Consider the following 16,634-nt stretch of genomic DNA (forward strand, 5'->3'; position numbering starts at 1 on the left):
ACACACACTCCAGCTGGCATAATGCCAAGCTTCTGAGGACATGAAAGGCACAAAGACTAAAAAAAACAGATGAATAACCCACTACTCAAACATCACGCAGCCAGACCCCCAAGACCAGCAAGCATGCAGTCTGGAGTCTGGACCTCAAAACCACCCAAACCAACCTTAAGAAAAACAACCAAACCCATGAATGTTAACTTGTTGTTAGCAACAAATCTAAAACTGGTACCAGGTCAGGGAGAAACAGATTTCCTCACCCCTGATCTCCAGTCCAGTTGGGGTTACAGTAGGGCTATACATATAGCTACGGCGTATTGTTTGAAGTGCAACAGGCCTTCAGTGGTGGCTCATTACATTTCATTCATTACAGCGCCAGCATGCTCTCGTCCTTTCACTTCCCACACCTTCTGTGCTTGGTGTCTGCTGGCGATGTAGGAGGAGGAGGGAGGGGGGGATTCTGGGGAGGGAGAAAAGGGGGTAAAGCAGGGTAGCTTAATGGGATGTGTGAGTATGGACGGAGAGAGGGGGGAGGGGGTCCAGTCAACAGCCGGCGTGCAATACGACAGAATCCTCACTTCTGAACTATCAGCAGGATCAGATGGCTCAGAAGCAAGGGGAGGGGGGGGAGGAGGGGTTTGGGGGGAAGTGGCTGAGGCGGTTGTGTGAAACCGTCGTGTTGTGACACTGTGTGGGGACAGAACACACACACACACACATGAACACACACACGCGCACACACATTATCAGTCAAATGTCCAATCTCTCTTCCTCATTCCTCTCCTGCCTAAACATGACATGTCTCGGGCGTTGCGTCACCACCCCCCCAACCAAACCCCCATCACACAGCGGTAAGACTAGAGGAACCAGGCACTGAGCACCGGTTCCAGGCCACTCACCCGAGTGGGAGTCAATCTCACCGGTGAGGTGAGGTACAGGAAGGAGACGGTGGACCCCCAGGGGCCTGGGGACGCACCTCGCGGTGGCCCTGGTGCCCCCGTGACGTACGGAGCGGGGCTCAGCCCAGCGCTCTGACGAGGCAGACCGCATGCTCCCACAAATATGTACACATAACACGCCTCTAACTACTACTACTGCCGCCGCCGCTTCCAGAGCACTGGGTTCAAGAAAGGCACTAGACTGTATTCATTGTTGTTTTTGTTACTACTGCTATTCCTACTACAACCACCACCACTATAACTACTACAACTAATAATATTACTACTACTACCACCACCACCACCACTATAACTACAGCTATTACTACTACAACCACCACCACTTTAAATACTACAACTAATAATATTACTACTACCACCACCACCACTATAACTACTACAACTAATAATATTACTACTACTACCACCACCACTATAACTACTACTATTACTAATACAACCACCACCACTATATCTACTACAACTAATAATATTACTACTACTACCACCACTATAACTACTACTTTTACTACTACAACCACCACCACTTTAACTACTACAACTAATAATATTACTACTACCACCACCACTAAAACTACTACTATTAATACTACTACCACCACCACCACCACTATAACTACTACTACTACTACTACTACAACCACCACCACTAAAACTACTATTTCTTCTACTACCACCACCAGAACTTTAACTACTACTACTACTACCACCATCCCTATAACTAAGACTACTACTACTACTATCCCCACCATAACTACTACTACCAACTCCACCAATTATCACCACCACTATAACTGCTACTACTACTACTATTAGTACCACCGTCAACATTACTACTACTAATACTGCTTCCAGTGCATTGGTATCAAGAAATGCGCTGGACTATATTCTTTGTTATCTTGATTACCACTGCTATTCCTATTACCAACAGCCCCACTATAACTACTACTACTACCACCACCACCACTACCTCCACTATAACTACCACTACTTCCACCACCACCACCACCTCTACTATAACTACTACTACTACCACCACCACCTCCACTATAACTACTACTACTTTTAATGCTACTACTGCTTCAAGTGCATTGGGTTCAAGAAATGCACTAAATTATATTCATTATTATTATGACTACTACTATTACTATACAATTACTACCACCACCATAATTAGCACTGCTAATACTACAACTACTAGTATTAAATGCTTCAAGTTCAATTGGTTCAAGAGTGTGCAAAATGTAATTCATTATTATTATGACACTACTGTTACTTGAATATTACTACAGTTACTACCAACAACACCATCACCATAACTACCAGTACTACCACTATCATTATTCGATACTACTATAGTAGTATCGAATAACTCTTTATACCGCTCAAACACACATGTATAGCTGCAAACACACAAACACACACACAACACAGACAAACACACCCACACACAGCGATACACAAACAGTCTTTCCATAACATCCACACACCACAGCGTTAGCAGCTGTGGAACCTGTTTGGCTAGTCTCGTTGGCGGCTCTTTAAACAAGCTCACGCTCAGGGAAACGGCAGATCGGCCGTCACACACAGCCTCCACCAGGCTCACGTGCTCTGTTGGCCCTCACCGATGACCCCCGGAGATGACAGCACCAAACAAAGAGCTAAATTAAAGAGGGAGGGGGAGGGAGGAGGAGGGGGGAGGTTACAGAGTACAGACATGGGGGAGAAGGAGAGAGGGGGTTGGAGGGTGGTGTGTGTGTGTGTGTGTGTGTGTGTGTGTGTGTGGGGGGGGGGGGGGGGGGGGGGGGGGGTATTGTACAGTATAGGAGAGTGCACCTCTTAAACACTTGGACGAAACAACTCCAGCGATAGCACAAGGATGAAAAAAACAGGAGTATGAAGCCCATATGTGAGCAGTGTACCGGGAGCGAGAGAGAGGCAGGGAGCGAGAGAGAGCGAGAGGGTGCGTGAGACAAGAGAGAGATAGGGGGGAGATAAAGTAAGAGGGGGAGAGTGATGGAGACAGAGAGGGAGAGAGAAAGAGACGGCTACTTACATGGTTCTAGGTGTCTGCAAGACAGAGGTAGCGGTCACACAGCAGAAGGGAGACAAGACAGAAAGCACCATGAGACTCCCTGGTCGCCGGTCGCCACGGCCACAAGCGCTGTGTAGTGTCGTGCAGAGCGACGAGGTGTACGTGCGCGGCTGCGCTATCTCACTTTGTGTTCCCTCTCTCTCTCTCTCTCTCCCTCTCCCTCTCTCTCTCTCTACGCTGTGCAGAGCTCAAACACAGAGAGCGCCGAAGCACACGAGCTTACACACCACGCGCACACAGAGCTTGAAGAATAACACACACACATACACACACACAGCCCAACGTTCGGCTAAGAGCCTCTCGCGCACGACACACACCGCCTCCCTCCCACACTCATACACACACACACACACAAACACACACTGCACGCCTTCTGCTTCTCGCTCTCTCTCTCTTTCTCCTCTCTCTGTCTCTACGGCCGTCTCGTCCTGTTCCCTCCGTTTTCTCTGATTATCTCCCCTGCTCCTCGCTTATCCTTTTCAATATCGCCTCTCCTTTCTTTCCTATTCTCTCCGGCTCTTTGCAGTCGGCTTCTCCCGGTGCAGCCCCCACCTTCCCTGCTCTGTCTCTCTCTCTCTCTCTCTCTCTCTCCCCTGCTCTCTTTTCACTCACTCGCCCTCCAAACTGCTCCTCCCCCCCTCCCTCTGCTGCTCTCACAGGCTCTATGCTGCACGCTCTCTCTCTCTCGCTCCTCCTCCCCCCTCTCTCTCTCTCGCTCTGTGTGTGTGTGTGTGTGTGTGTGTGTGCAGAGCGAGAGGCCATTATCTGAGCCAATGTGGGCACGTACGTACGGCGGAATGGAGGAGTGCGCAGTGAGCAGCAGCACAGAGCGCGCGACAAAGACACAGAGAGGGAGAGAGGGAGGGAGAGAGAGAGAGAGAGAGAGAGAGAGAGAGAGAGAGAGAGAGAGAGAGAGAGAGAGAGACGCACACACACACACACACACACAGAGGGGGTGGACTCTATAGCGGCAGCCTTAGAAACAGCACGCTGCAGCACAACTATGGCCAATCAGCAGAATCTGCCTCTCTGTCTCTCTCCATTGCAGGAAAACCATGAATACCCAAATAGTGTTCTGACACATTAGATAACACTGCCACCCCCCCCCCCCCCCCCCGCAACATGTTATTACATTATATTTGTCTGGCGTCTGCGTGAGGGCAAGCTCGGCGCGTTGAAAGCGCGAGCGTTGTTTTGTGATTTTCGAGCCCGAGAGCGAGCGAAGCCGGCAGGCGCGTGGTGGCGTTCTCCACCTCGCAGAGACGGCGTTGGGGAAGATGGAAAAAAGGTAGTGAGGTTAGAAAGAGAGGTGTTGAACCGTCTCCGTCTATGTCGACATATTCTCCATGCGTAGAGGTCTCCCTCCATCTCGGAGCGACTGGTTTGCGAACCAGTCATCTCTGGGACGGATGGGGCAGCGAGGGCACAACCATAGGTGGTGGTGGGGGTGTAGTTGTCCTTCTTGCTTGTTTTGTAACATCTACAACAAACACCAGTCGGACCGGCGCCCATCTCCCAGTAAGACCAGCAGACCCAGAGGTTTCCCATCTGTTACAACCTGTAGCCGTCAACGTGTCCACCCAGGCAACCAGCGCGAGAGATTGATCGAAACCAGCTCTCTAACCACCTCTCTCTCTCCCTCTGTCTCTCCTTCTTTCTCCATCTCTCATGCCCTCTCTCTCTTCCTTCTCCAACGCTTTCAAGGGAATGAAGGAAGGAACCCAGAAAGGCGAGGAGGGCGAGAGACAGCCGAGACGTTCCATATCCCATAATCCACCACAACGGCCGGTCATTCCGACAGCGCTCCATCCCACCGAGCCATGGAGGATGTACACACGCCACGGCGACGGCAATGAGATTCAGCCCCGGGAACGACGGACGGGAGGAAAACGAAGAGCAGGCTGAGCGAGGAAGGGCGAGAGTGGCGGATAATGTTTTTTCTCAGTGGCGGCGGAGGAAGAGGAGGGTGAGGACGAAGGCTGCGCGTAACACAGCAGTGTTGTGGGAGAAAAACAAAAGAAATGAGGGAAGCCGGGGATCTCTGGAGGAAATACAATCGAATGGCGATCAGGAGTGCGGAGGAAAAGTCGCCGTGCGATATCGGGGAGTTTGCTATTATTTTGCGTGGAAGGACGGGAACAGGAGGAAGAGGAAGAGGATGGAGAAGAAGGAGGAACCCCTCAGAGCGGAGATGACCACCATGTTTTTCGCTGAGGACAGGACACTTCTCTGCTGTCCTGACTTTCTCTCTCTCTCTCTCTGTCTGTTTTCTCTTCTCTTGGCACTTTCCCCTCATTCAGCCCGTTCGCCATTAACCAGCGCTATCTCTCCACCGATGTCCAACGCCGTCATCCCCGTCGCGACCATTGTGATGCCCGTCCCTCGTTCGCTCTCTCTCCCCGCTTGCCGTCGCTGTCGCTGGCCCGTTCGTAGTCCGGCCCTGTGTCATTCTCTTCTCTCCGGGGCTGTCAGATGTTTTGAAGCCTGCTGCGTGGAGAGCAGGTTTCGGAGCGGAGGTGGCCATCCCTGCGGTCCGGTTCTTCTGCTCCGTGTTATCGTACTGTCGCTATAAGAGCGAGCATGTGGCTCCGTGCGGGCTGTGCCGGGCCTGGAACTGAACTGACTCAAGCGACCTCGCTTTCGGCTCTGTCTCGGTCTCTCACTTGGCTTTCACTCTCTGTCTCTCTCTCTCTCGGTCTCTCTCTAGCTTGAACTTGTTTTCCCCTCCTTTCGTCTTCTTTCTCGCCCTTGCTCTGTTTTCCTCTGGTTTCCTCCGCTAGGCATGGCTGAGAGCGTTGCCTTCCCCAGACCTCTCGCCTCCTGCTGCTGCGAAACAGCATAGTCCACCGCTCCGTGCCACACACACAAACACGCACGCAGTCGCACACACACGCGCGCACACACGCACGTTCATAAGAGCGTCAAAGCCAAAGACAAACACGGCGCAGATAAAAAAAGAAGCCCGACCACTGAGAGGGGAAGGAGAAGCAGGTTACATCACATGACCAGGAAGTGCCAATGAGGGAGCGAGTAGAGAGCGAGAGAGGTAGAGAGAGCACACGTTGGTGATGTAACTCCTACATCATCGCCATCGTCACTGGAACAGCCCCCCCCCCGCCCCCCCCTAGCCTCTGTCGGGTGGGCGTGTGTCATATGACAAAGCCTACGGTTCAACATCTCACCAGCATCTTCCGACGCGCACACGCGCACACACACACACACACACACACACACACACACAGTCATTCATTCACTTGCCTGAATCCCCCCACCCACAGTCAGCCGCAGTGACACAGCACTTCTGGCTCCGCAGCCAGACTTAACCCCTGAGACGATAGATTACGTAGCGCGACTCGCTCCAAATTACTACGAGATGAACGTATCTGAATGAAGCGGAATTACACTTTTGGAAAAAGGGTTGATAGTGTGGTTTCTAGGTAAAATATTGTAGAATACTCTGCTGAGAGACAGTACTGACGATATAAAACACTGAATACTAGAATGAGATCTCATGGATGTTCAAAGTGGCCAACGTTCAGGGTGAAATTCCTGTTCCTTTATGTAAATCTGTTCAATTATTCTGAAGGGGTTGATGAAGGTAGTTTACTATTCATGACCAGACCACTGTAAAATGTTGTCAACAAGATGAACAAGCTCAAAGATAAGTTCCTTAAGAACCAATGTATCAATTCAGATTTTTGCAGACAACAATTGTCAAGGCTGAAGAAATTGATTTTTCACTTATATTAGTATTGCGCTGTTTTTGTTGCTTCAACAAGACAAAGCAAACACAGAAACAAAATGAAAGCCTGAATAGTTCATAATCCTTGGGTAGTGCTACAAACCCACTGAACAGTTTCCATGGCAACAGGCTATGGGAAGCATCGTCATTTTGTCTCTATTCAAACAAATGTAATGTGTACACTATAACTGAGATAGAGGTATAGGAAAACACTTACTATTCACCTGCTGTACCCTGGCATTATGTAACAAGTCTTCACTTTCTCTCAGCGACCAGTTTTTACCTCCTCAACCTACTGAGATTCTTGTCAAGAAGCAGTAGTTTAGAACCTCTCCCTCTCTCAGTTTCCTCCTCTGTCTCATTGTCTCTCTCTCATCTGATCTCTACTATCATCTCTGACTTATGAGTGTTCTGGCGGAGCTTGTATCAAAAAGGAGGAGCTTGTATCAAAAAGTCACATCATGTCACGTTTCCCTTTCTCTCTGGTCTCATATCTCTCTCTCTCTCTCTCTCTATGTCGCTCTAACTCTCACTCTGTCTCTGAGTCATAGGTCCTTCCGTTCTTAAAAGAAAAGAAGAAAGTACTAAAGTTTACCATGACACACACCACCAAGTGGGCAAGGTGACGTGTGTGGGAGAAAAATAAAATAATAGTATAACTCATTTGTGGGAACTGGCCTCGCTACAGTCAAGGAAGTCAAGGAAACAGTGGGGGATTTTCAAATAGAAACAGCCTTCCACTCAATCAGAGACCTTCACTTCACCATATGTGGGTGAATTTGGGTTGTTGAATACGAGTCAAAGGGAAACCACGTTTTAGCCTGAAGCCATGTGTGTCTTTGTGTATGTGTGTGTGTACGTGCGTGTGCGTGTGTATATATATATATATATATATATGTGTGTGTGTGTGTGTGTGTGTGTGTGAGCGTGTTTATGTGACTATGTGTGTGTGAACTTGTGTGTGTGCGTGCTTGAACGTTAGGACGAGTGAATGCACGGTGCATAACAAAATGCAACGAAGCAGATTCTACAACCCAGGGTATTGTAGTCCGTATAGACCCCCCCTCCCCTCGGTGACCGTGCATTAAACACCCATCCAGCCCTCGCCCCCACCCCCGCCCATCCTGATGCGATCACTCACTCCACCCTCAAACTCCCTCCCCCCTGTCAGCTGACCTACTTTACCCTCTGGTCCAACGGTATCAAGGTCATCTGATCTGAAACACTGTTTGTGTCTTGCATTCACACCCTCTCTTTCTGTCACTGAATATCTCCCCTTTTTTAGAATACTTTGGACTCTTTACAGACGTTTTGAAGCAACATTCTAATTTTCTGCCTTTTATCAAGCATTGTCAGTTACTCTTCCTGTCTACCGATTGATCGATCTCTCTCCCTCTCCCCCTCCCTTTCTCTCTCTCTTCCTGTATCTCCCCCTCCCCCATATTCCCCTTTCTCTTTCTTGGTCACATGCAATGTCACACACACACACACACACAAACACACACACACACACACACACACACACACACACACACACACACACAAACACTTAGTACCGGCTCTAATCACAGACCTAAGCAGTGGTAGGACAATGCAGGACAAATTCCCTCCAAGCTAGAGTGCGTGCAGAGTTAGCATGCGTGGAAAAAGAGCGAGCATGTGTGCACAGTATTGGATTGTTGGCCAACAGTGCTCTGGCATGCAGGGTCAGTGGGTTTTTGGGTGGGCGTGGTGTTCAGAAAGAGCGCGAGGGGGCTGTGAATGGACTGTATCAAAGCAGGGCTGGTCGCTGCTAGAGTTTCTGTACATGGCTGGAGAGAGTAAACAGTACATCTGGGCTGTTATCAACGTAGTAGAACAGCAGCAGCAGCAGCAAGCGGGCTCACCTTAACGTTAGGTTTATTCTGATGTGATGTTTTGTCTTGTTATGTTATAATGGGAGAAATATATATATGTATATATATATTCTAATATATGTTTAATACTTTTATGTTATACTGTGATGTTATATGATGTTATGTATATTGTGATGTTAAACTACTATTATGGTACATTATGTTGCATGTTGTTTTGATGCGATAATATGCTGTAATGTTAGGCGCTCATGTTATATAATTCGGTAGTGTAATGTTATATCATATGAGGACTTTACAGACTGTTTCTTTGTAAATTGCCTGTCACATGCTCCACCTGTGAGCAGGTGTGGTCAATGCATGTGTGTGTTCAGCTTGTGTACGTGCGTATCTGGTCTTGTGTGTTTGTGTGTGTGTGTGTGTGCGTGTGTTTGTGTGTTCAGGGCGTGGAGCGTAGAGCTAGGTATCAGCTCTGACTCATTACCAGCCCCTGACTCCACCCACCTCCTGACACAAGGCACGTGCAGGCCAACACGCACACTCCAGCTGGGAGAGTAACCCTACCCACCCACCCACCCAGCTCCCCCGCCACACACACACACACACACACACACACACACACACAAACCCCGACCCACCCCCCCTCCACACACACACTCCCAGGGCAAAAATAGAGAAGTGGGAGGAAAAGGGACCAGCGCGGGGAGGAGGAGCCGTGGAGTGGTGCCACCGAGGCAAGAAACAAAACAGAAAATAACCCTTCAGACTGTGTGTGTGTGTGTGTGTGTGTGTCTGCGGGGGCTGGGTCTCTTTGTGCATTGGAGTTGCGACAGCCTGGATGTAAAGTAGGTGTTCTTTAAAAGCATCAGGGACAATGGGAAACACGTGTGTGTGTGTGTGTGTGTGTGTATAGGAGGTAGAACGCATTCAGGAGACTTTGTGCTCCTGCCTTGTGTCTCGTCTAATGGACACAGAAGTGTAGGACAGGCTGCCTTGGATGCAGTATGTCTGCTGCATACTGAGGGGATGAATAAGTATGTGTATGGCACACATAGAGGTGCATTGTATTTATGCATGAATCAATAATGGTAGTCTAATGAAATATGAGGGAAGAGAGAGGATAAATAGAATTTTGTCCTGTCCGACACAGTTGTATGTCACTCAGCTTTGTGTCTCACAGGAGTTGCGCTAAGATTAGCTCCCCATATGTTAGCGTCAGGCGTAGCCGCTCTTAAAGGGCCAGTGCTTGGCCCAAGCAACAACACAATCACTATCTAGTAATACTATTTATTAAAAGAAGATTATTACACTGTATGCAGAACAAAACCATACAGTACTTATATGAAACTAATATAATATGATATATAATAATAACATATCATCAACACATTATTACTTAGCTTATTTAAAGGGCAAAGTTAAAGTGAATGTTTGGTATGTGAGTTGTTTTGTGATGTATTTTTAGATGTTCAAAATAAATCCGCTGTGGCACTGTAGTCAATCATCTAGTACATAGCAAGGATTGTGAAAGCAGGGATTTTGGTGCTCTAGGACCCTCAAGGCCTAGGACTTGGTAGGGCCAGAACCCTGAAGGTCCAGAAATCTTCTCTGTGCAGGATCGTGCATCAGAGGAAAGAGTGAAATGATCTCACTCAACAGCTGAGGGAAGAGGATCTCTCACATCTCTACATCCACACACTCATGTTTTATTAACTGCTGCACCAGGTTGCTGAAAGCTTCTCCCTTGGTCTCTCTCTCTCCCTCCCTCTCTCTAACCCTATCCCTTCCTCCCTCTCCCTCTCTCTCTCCCTCCCTCTCTCTAACCCTATCCCTTTCTCCCTCTCTCTCCCTGTCTCCCTCTCTCTCTCCCTCCCTCTCTCTAACCCTATCCCTTTCTCCCTCCCTCTCTCTCTCTCCCCCTCTCTTCCTTTCCCTCCCCCTCTCTGTAATATAACACCTTGTCACTTTGGCATCCAACATCAGTCGGCCATGAAATCCGTCACCAGCCAGGGCTTGTGTGTTGTTAACCCACGACTGGAACTCTGCGGCTATACCTGAACACAGGAGTCCAGGCCCACCAGTGCTGGCACTCTAGGGCTGAAGGCCCTGAAGGCTCTAGGGCTACCAGGGATCCGCGAGGGTGTGGTTGCTCGGTTAAGCATGGACAACGAATGACTGACCGGCATTGAGGAGGACATCATATCAAGAGTGACAAGTCTGATTACAGCTGCAGTGAGACTCAAACACACAGTTTGTGTGTGCGTGTGCGTATGTGTGTGTGTGTGTACAAACTGCTGTTAGGGTACAACAGTTGGTCTAGCCTCAAACTGAGAGCAAACCTCACAGTGTAGTCATGGAAGGCAGGTGGGAACGAGAGTAGCAAACGCAGAATGGAACTGATGATGTCAAAACCTCCGTTTCCTGCATGTACTGTAAGTGGTCATTAAGCAGTTCACACACATGCAGGCACAAAAACGGGCACGCGCACACACACACACACCCACAAACACACACACACAGACACACACAGAAACACACAGATGTGGCCGCTGGCTTGCAACCTTGGAGGAAGGGCCTGAGCTAAAATTACATGAGTGATGTCATCAGTCATTCACTGTTGCCACGGAAACTAGGCTTCTCTTAACCCCTTCACGCTCAGAGAAAGGGGATTCCACACCAGCACCCACAGCAGAGGATCATTTAAGGTTCTACCTGCTGCGATCCGGCCGCTTTATTTATTCACTGTTTTTCGCAAAAAAAAAACTCTGAAGGAAGAACAGACACACGAAAGAGGGACAGGAAAGGGTAAGCTAGCAGATGTAGCCCAAAGCAGAGCGTTAATGACGGATGGAATACAGCTGGCACTTTAAAGCTAGGCTCAGTTGTCGCCTTGTGTTTGCAATAGAAAACACTCCATCGGTGGGGTTACGATTGTTCATAGTCAACCCATTCAAATGAGTGTCCTCCGACTGCTGGTCGCGTGATAGCGGCAGTGTTTACAGTGTCGCCGGGGGGGGGGGGGGGAATGGGAACTGTTTGACCAGGGGGGGGAACCAGATAAGCAGAACACAAAGCGCACTAGACACCCGCCAAGGCCAGAGCCGTCTGACGATCTGCCAACGAGGAACAGAAGAGCCACACGGGGAACAGGGATAATCAGGTCCTCCTCCTGGATGGACGGAGGTCCTACAGCCCGGTACCAGATGGTGGGTCCGACCCAGACAACAACACCAGCTACCCCTCTGCACGTGGAGGGCCGGCGGAAATAGAGCGCGCTCAGGGAGCTTTAAAGCATGTACAAGTAGATCTGAGAACCGGCGTCTCCTACATCCGCTTTCGAGTCAGCTGGCTTTGTTTCAGTCCCACGATTGAGATTAAGAATTTGAAATACACTTCTCTAACATATTTATTTCGACCGGAGCGTATACGTTTTGGTGTTTTATCCGATCACTCCTGTGCTTCAGGACTGTGTTTCATTAGAAACGGTTTGTGGGTTCAGTTGGGAGTGGCGTCCGACATAACGTTCGAACAACCACTTCTTCAGCTATTAGTGGGGGAACTCAGTCAGCTAGTAGTGGAGGAACTGTGTCTCCTAGCTGGGAACTTGATTATGCAACCGCAACCGGCGCTTGTGGTGACTTCAGCGCTAAACCCGTCTCAAGGAAGTCATTCCTAGAGACAGCGCCTGTGTCATTCCTCTCCGCACACACACACAAACGCATACAGCTGCATTGCTTAGCCAACGGCCACTCACTACGGTACACGGGCGTGTTCCCCTACACGTACGCACGTTTGACCCACTGACATACAGTAAACTCCCTTCACCTCATTTGACTCGCGAAGTCGGAAACGGAAAGGCCAACCCACAACTGGCATAGCATAGTCGCCTCCTCCCACTCCTTCGAACTATCTCCTTCTTAAACTCCTCACCCTCACCACCACCACAACACCGCCCCTCCCGCCTCCTCCTCCCCTGGCCACACAGCTCACATGCCGCCGCTGCTCAGCCAATCGGTGAGCAGCGTGCGGCGCTTTAAACTGAGAGCGCCTCTCGACAAACTGACTGCGTGCCATGAGAAACACAAACCCAAGCATGTGCTCTAGCAGGAAGGCAGCTGATGGGTGGATGTTACAGCTACAACTACAACTCCCAATTACGTGAGTCAACAGGCGTTAAAACGGCCAAACAAACACAGCCACAGGTACACACTGGGATATGAATACACCAATCATCGGCGCCAAATACTGTATTGTGGCTGTAGTTGAAGTGTGGTTTACTGAAGTACAGTGTGGCCTTGTGTTGTTAAGTGTAGTGTAACATTGTGGCATAACATTGTGTCTTGTAGTATGAAGCTCACAAATGGGTTTCAAAAGACAAGCCTGATATGAAGCTGTGGATTTGAATCACTAGCTGAAGATCTGGCAACACAGACACAGAAAGACCAACATAATGACAGACAGACAGACAGACAGAGAGACAGACAGACGACACAAAAGTGATGAAGTTTATTATAAAACGGTTTACTTGTCTTACCTTCACTGTCGGATCAGGTCTTATAGAGCAAATTCTGTTGGTCTCCTCAAAATATTCCGCCTTTCATTCCCATCAAAAGATAATGAAAGAGAGAGGGAGGCGATGAAAGGAGGAGAGAGAGGGAGGTAGAGGAGAGGAAGAGAATAACAATCAATACAACATTGCGACAACAACTGTCCTAGACGAGTCCATCTGGACAGCAGGAAAAGCCTGCAGAATTCATCAGTGCATCGCTCTACATTCCACCCTATATTGACTTTACAGTCTCCTTCGTTATCCCACGCCAGATGCCAGAAAGAGTATTTACGTCCTTAGTTTATTTCAGTTTGTGCCGTGTGTCTACCCCGCACACACGCGCCGTGTTGCCGGGCGAAATGAGAATCCGCCTGCTAAAGGAAGGCTCCAGTTTGAGCTATGGAATTATGTAATGTCTCCCCCTATCTCGTTCCTCCTGGGCAGTGTAAGGCAGCCGGTGCATCTCCCTGTGCCCATAAACCCGCTCCCGGTAACCACAGCCACAACATGCAAACGTCCTCAGCCGACGGGTGAAATGCAAGGCAGCGAGCGAGGAAGCGAGAGACTCTAAATCATTATAGGGGAATGAAACAATGTAGCACACACACAGCTCTCAGTGGTACCTTCAACCCCCCACACCACAACCCCCCACAAACCCCGACCCTCACACAAGCACACACACACACACACACACCCTGTTGTCTTGTCTAGCTGCTGAACGTGCCGGCTGTGTTTTTGTCTCCTGCTGATGCTTGGTCGCGCCAGACCACCACCACCCTCCAACCCTTCTCCTATGAAGTCCTAAAATAGTCTCTCTCTCTCTCTGTCTATGTCTCTCTCTCTGTCTCTGTCTCTCTCTCTCCCTCTGTCTATGTCTCTCTCTCTGTCTCTCTCTGTGTCTCTCTGTCTCTCCCTGTGTCTCTCTGTCCCTCTCTGTCACCGGCAGGTTCAATGCCCTGCTCTCTCGGCTGCCGGTACAGCTCAGCGCGGTGTGTGTTGTGGTGTGATTGATAATTACCCTGTGAGTCTGAGCGAGCTTCCTCTCCGGTTAATCCATCCGTCTCTCGTCTCCCCATCAGAAGACTCCTTCTCTCTCTCTGTGTCTCTCTCCCTCTCACCTCTGTCCTCCCCCTCTATACGTCTCGCGCTCTGTCTGTTTCCTCTTTCTGAGTTCAGCCCATTCAGGAAGCCATCTTGTATTTTAAATCCTGTTTTACATGAGTCCTAGTACAGACATTTCCCCTCTCTCTCTCTCTCTCTCTCTCTCTCCCTCTCTCTCTCCGAGCCTCTGTAGCTCTTTACTCTCTCTCTCCTCCCACTCTGTGTCTTGTGCTAGTACGGCAATGGCTCTGCCGTGCGCGCGCATATACACACACGATTACACACACAAACCGGCACACACAAAACACACGCTCACAAGATGATATTGTGTTCCACTAAGTCAGCTTCCGTGATCACTAACCTAAGTAGATGTCCCATCACCTCCTACCTCGATCTACCTCTTTCTATTTATTAATATCCAAACCCTTTCTCTCCCTCGCTCTCTATCGCTTTCTATCTCTCTCTCTCTCTCTCTCCTCCGAGCCGGCTGCATACGTGATGTGAATGCTCCCGCCCCCTGCTCAAAGGAGAACACACACGTGCGCACGGTCACACACTCTGACTTACACACACACACACTCTCACACACACACACACACATAGCAGCAGCATTGCTGCCTGCCGGCGAGACGTCACGCTAGAGATAACACACAAAGACACTCCATCAGCCAATCAGGAGCAAGCTCGGGCTCTGCTGCTAGGGTGAAAATTAGAGGGAGGGAAAAAAAAAGGGGGGGAGGGGGGGGCGTCAAATGAAAGGAAGAGAGAGAGAAAAAAATCACACAGAGGGTAGAAAGAGAGGGAGGGGAAAACGAGGGAGGGGGCAGGAAGGAGAGAAGCGGAAAAAAGTTAGCGGAGGGAGAGAGAGATGAAAATAGAAGATAGAATGGAGAAGGAAAGAACAGGAGGGAGCCGGAGAGATGGACGGGAAGGAGCGTGACGTGGGGGTTGAACTAAGGATATCGTGTGTGTGGGGGTGTGTGTGTGTGTGTGTGTGAGTGCGTGCGTGCACTATGGGAGAGAGGGACAGAGGGATGAGAAGGGGGGGCGCACCATCTCTATGCCTGTCAATTATCTCCTTGGGCTCGCCCTCCCTAAACAATACCTCTGGTATGTGGTATCACTCAGCACCATCTGTGACAGGGCTGCCCGCAATAACTGGACCGGAGTACACAGTGCGTGCACACAGAGACGCGCGCGCATGCACGCACACACAGGGGCGAGAACGCACGCATTGCAAGTAAATGTGGATGGATGCACGCAAACTATGTGCAAACAATGTGCACGTTCACATACACACACACTTACACACCCACACAGATACACTCAGAAACACACTCAGTTGGTTTTTAAATATGAACATGCTGACAATAGCTACTCAGAAGTCTGGGTCTTTGGGGAAGCAACACACCAAAAAAAACACCCTGAACCTCATGACCTCGATCACCAATAGAATGTATATTTAGTCATTTTCATGTTTGCACCATGGCAAGTAGCACACGAGAACGGTGTCCCTATCAGAGGGTGGATGTGCGTCAGGGGCTGTGTGTGGAAGTCCCTTTAGATGTTTTCTTAGAAGAGTCCAACATACCACACATATCTCAGCGCACGTGGGCCCATCCTGTTGACACCGCCGACGGAACGCAGCCCAGCTCGCTCCCTTTAAACTCCCCCCCAACGCAACCACCACCCCTGGCATCCCCAGAACATCCAAACGCTCTGCTCATCATCCTATCTTCATCTGTGGTCCTCAATCACGGATAAAACATTTTATTTAGATTGAATTTATTTCACTTTGTATATTTTTAAACGGAGAGAGTAAGCGCGAGCGAGCAACGGAGTTCAATGTGTGTAGAAAGAGAGCGAGTGAGAACGAGCGGGTAAGGAAGTGAGTGAGGGGGGCGTGGCAAGGACCAGGCAGCCAGACAGTGACACAGCACTGGTCGTGTATGCCTCTTTACCAGCGTGGGAAATCCCCACCTCTGACGTCAGCGCTACCACGTGTGAGAATGTGTGTGTGTCAGTATGTGTGTGTGTGTGTGTGTGTAAAGCGACGGAAGTGTGCTTCGTAGTAGTAGCAGCAGTAGTAGGCGCACGAAGCGGGACGGTTGGCAGTGCACTAGCACGCGCTGTTAGCAGTGGTCGGAAGTCCTGGTATTAGAGGTATGGGAGTGCGAGGCAACAGATGCAGCTATAGCGGTTAGCGCTGGTTAATGTGTGTGTGTATGTGTGTTTTTCCTCCCGTTATGTAAAGTATGGCTCCGTGGATGCCGTTGAACGCAGCACTCGGGAGGATCCCAGGGAAAATAAAACGAAAAGATCCCTGGAAGAAAACCTG

At 49.5% G+C, this 16,634-nt stretch overlaps 1 protein-coding gene across 3 annotated transcripts in view; it reads right to left on the reverse strand.

The window, feature by feature from the left end:
• The window catches only part of tet3 (tet methylcytosine dioxygenase 3), a 32,318-nt gene extending 17,987 nt beyond the window's left edge, over positions 1–14,331 (reverse strand). For 2 of the 3 annotated variants that reach the window (XM_079748501.1, XM_079748499.1), the window contains exon 1: positions 3,013–3,607. The gene's annotated coding sequence lies outside the window, so the exon portion shown is untranslated. Of the gene's footprint in view, positions 1–3,012; positions 3,608–13,180; positions 13,241–14,213 lie in introns of those variants that run through there. The other variant, XM_079748500.1, reaches the window with a different exon arrangement.
• Between the last annotated feature and the right edge of the window lie 2,303 nt (positions 14,332–16,634).

Source organism: Pollachius pollachius, assembly GCF_949987615.1.
Source record: "Pollachius pollachius genome assembly, chromosome: 1".
In the NCBI taxonomy this organism is placed as follows: domain Eukaryota; kingdom Metazoa; phylum Chordata; class Actinopteri; order Gadiformes; family Gadidae; genus Pollachius; species Pollachius pollachius.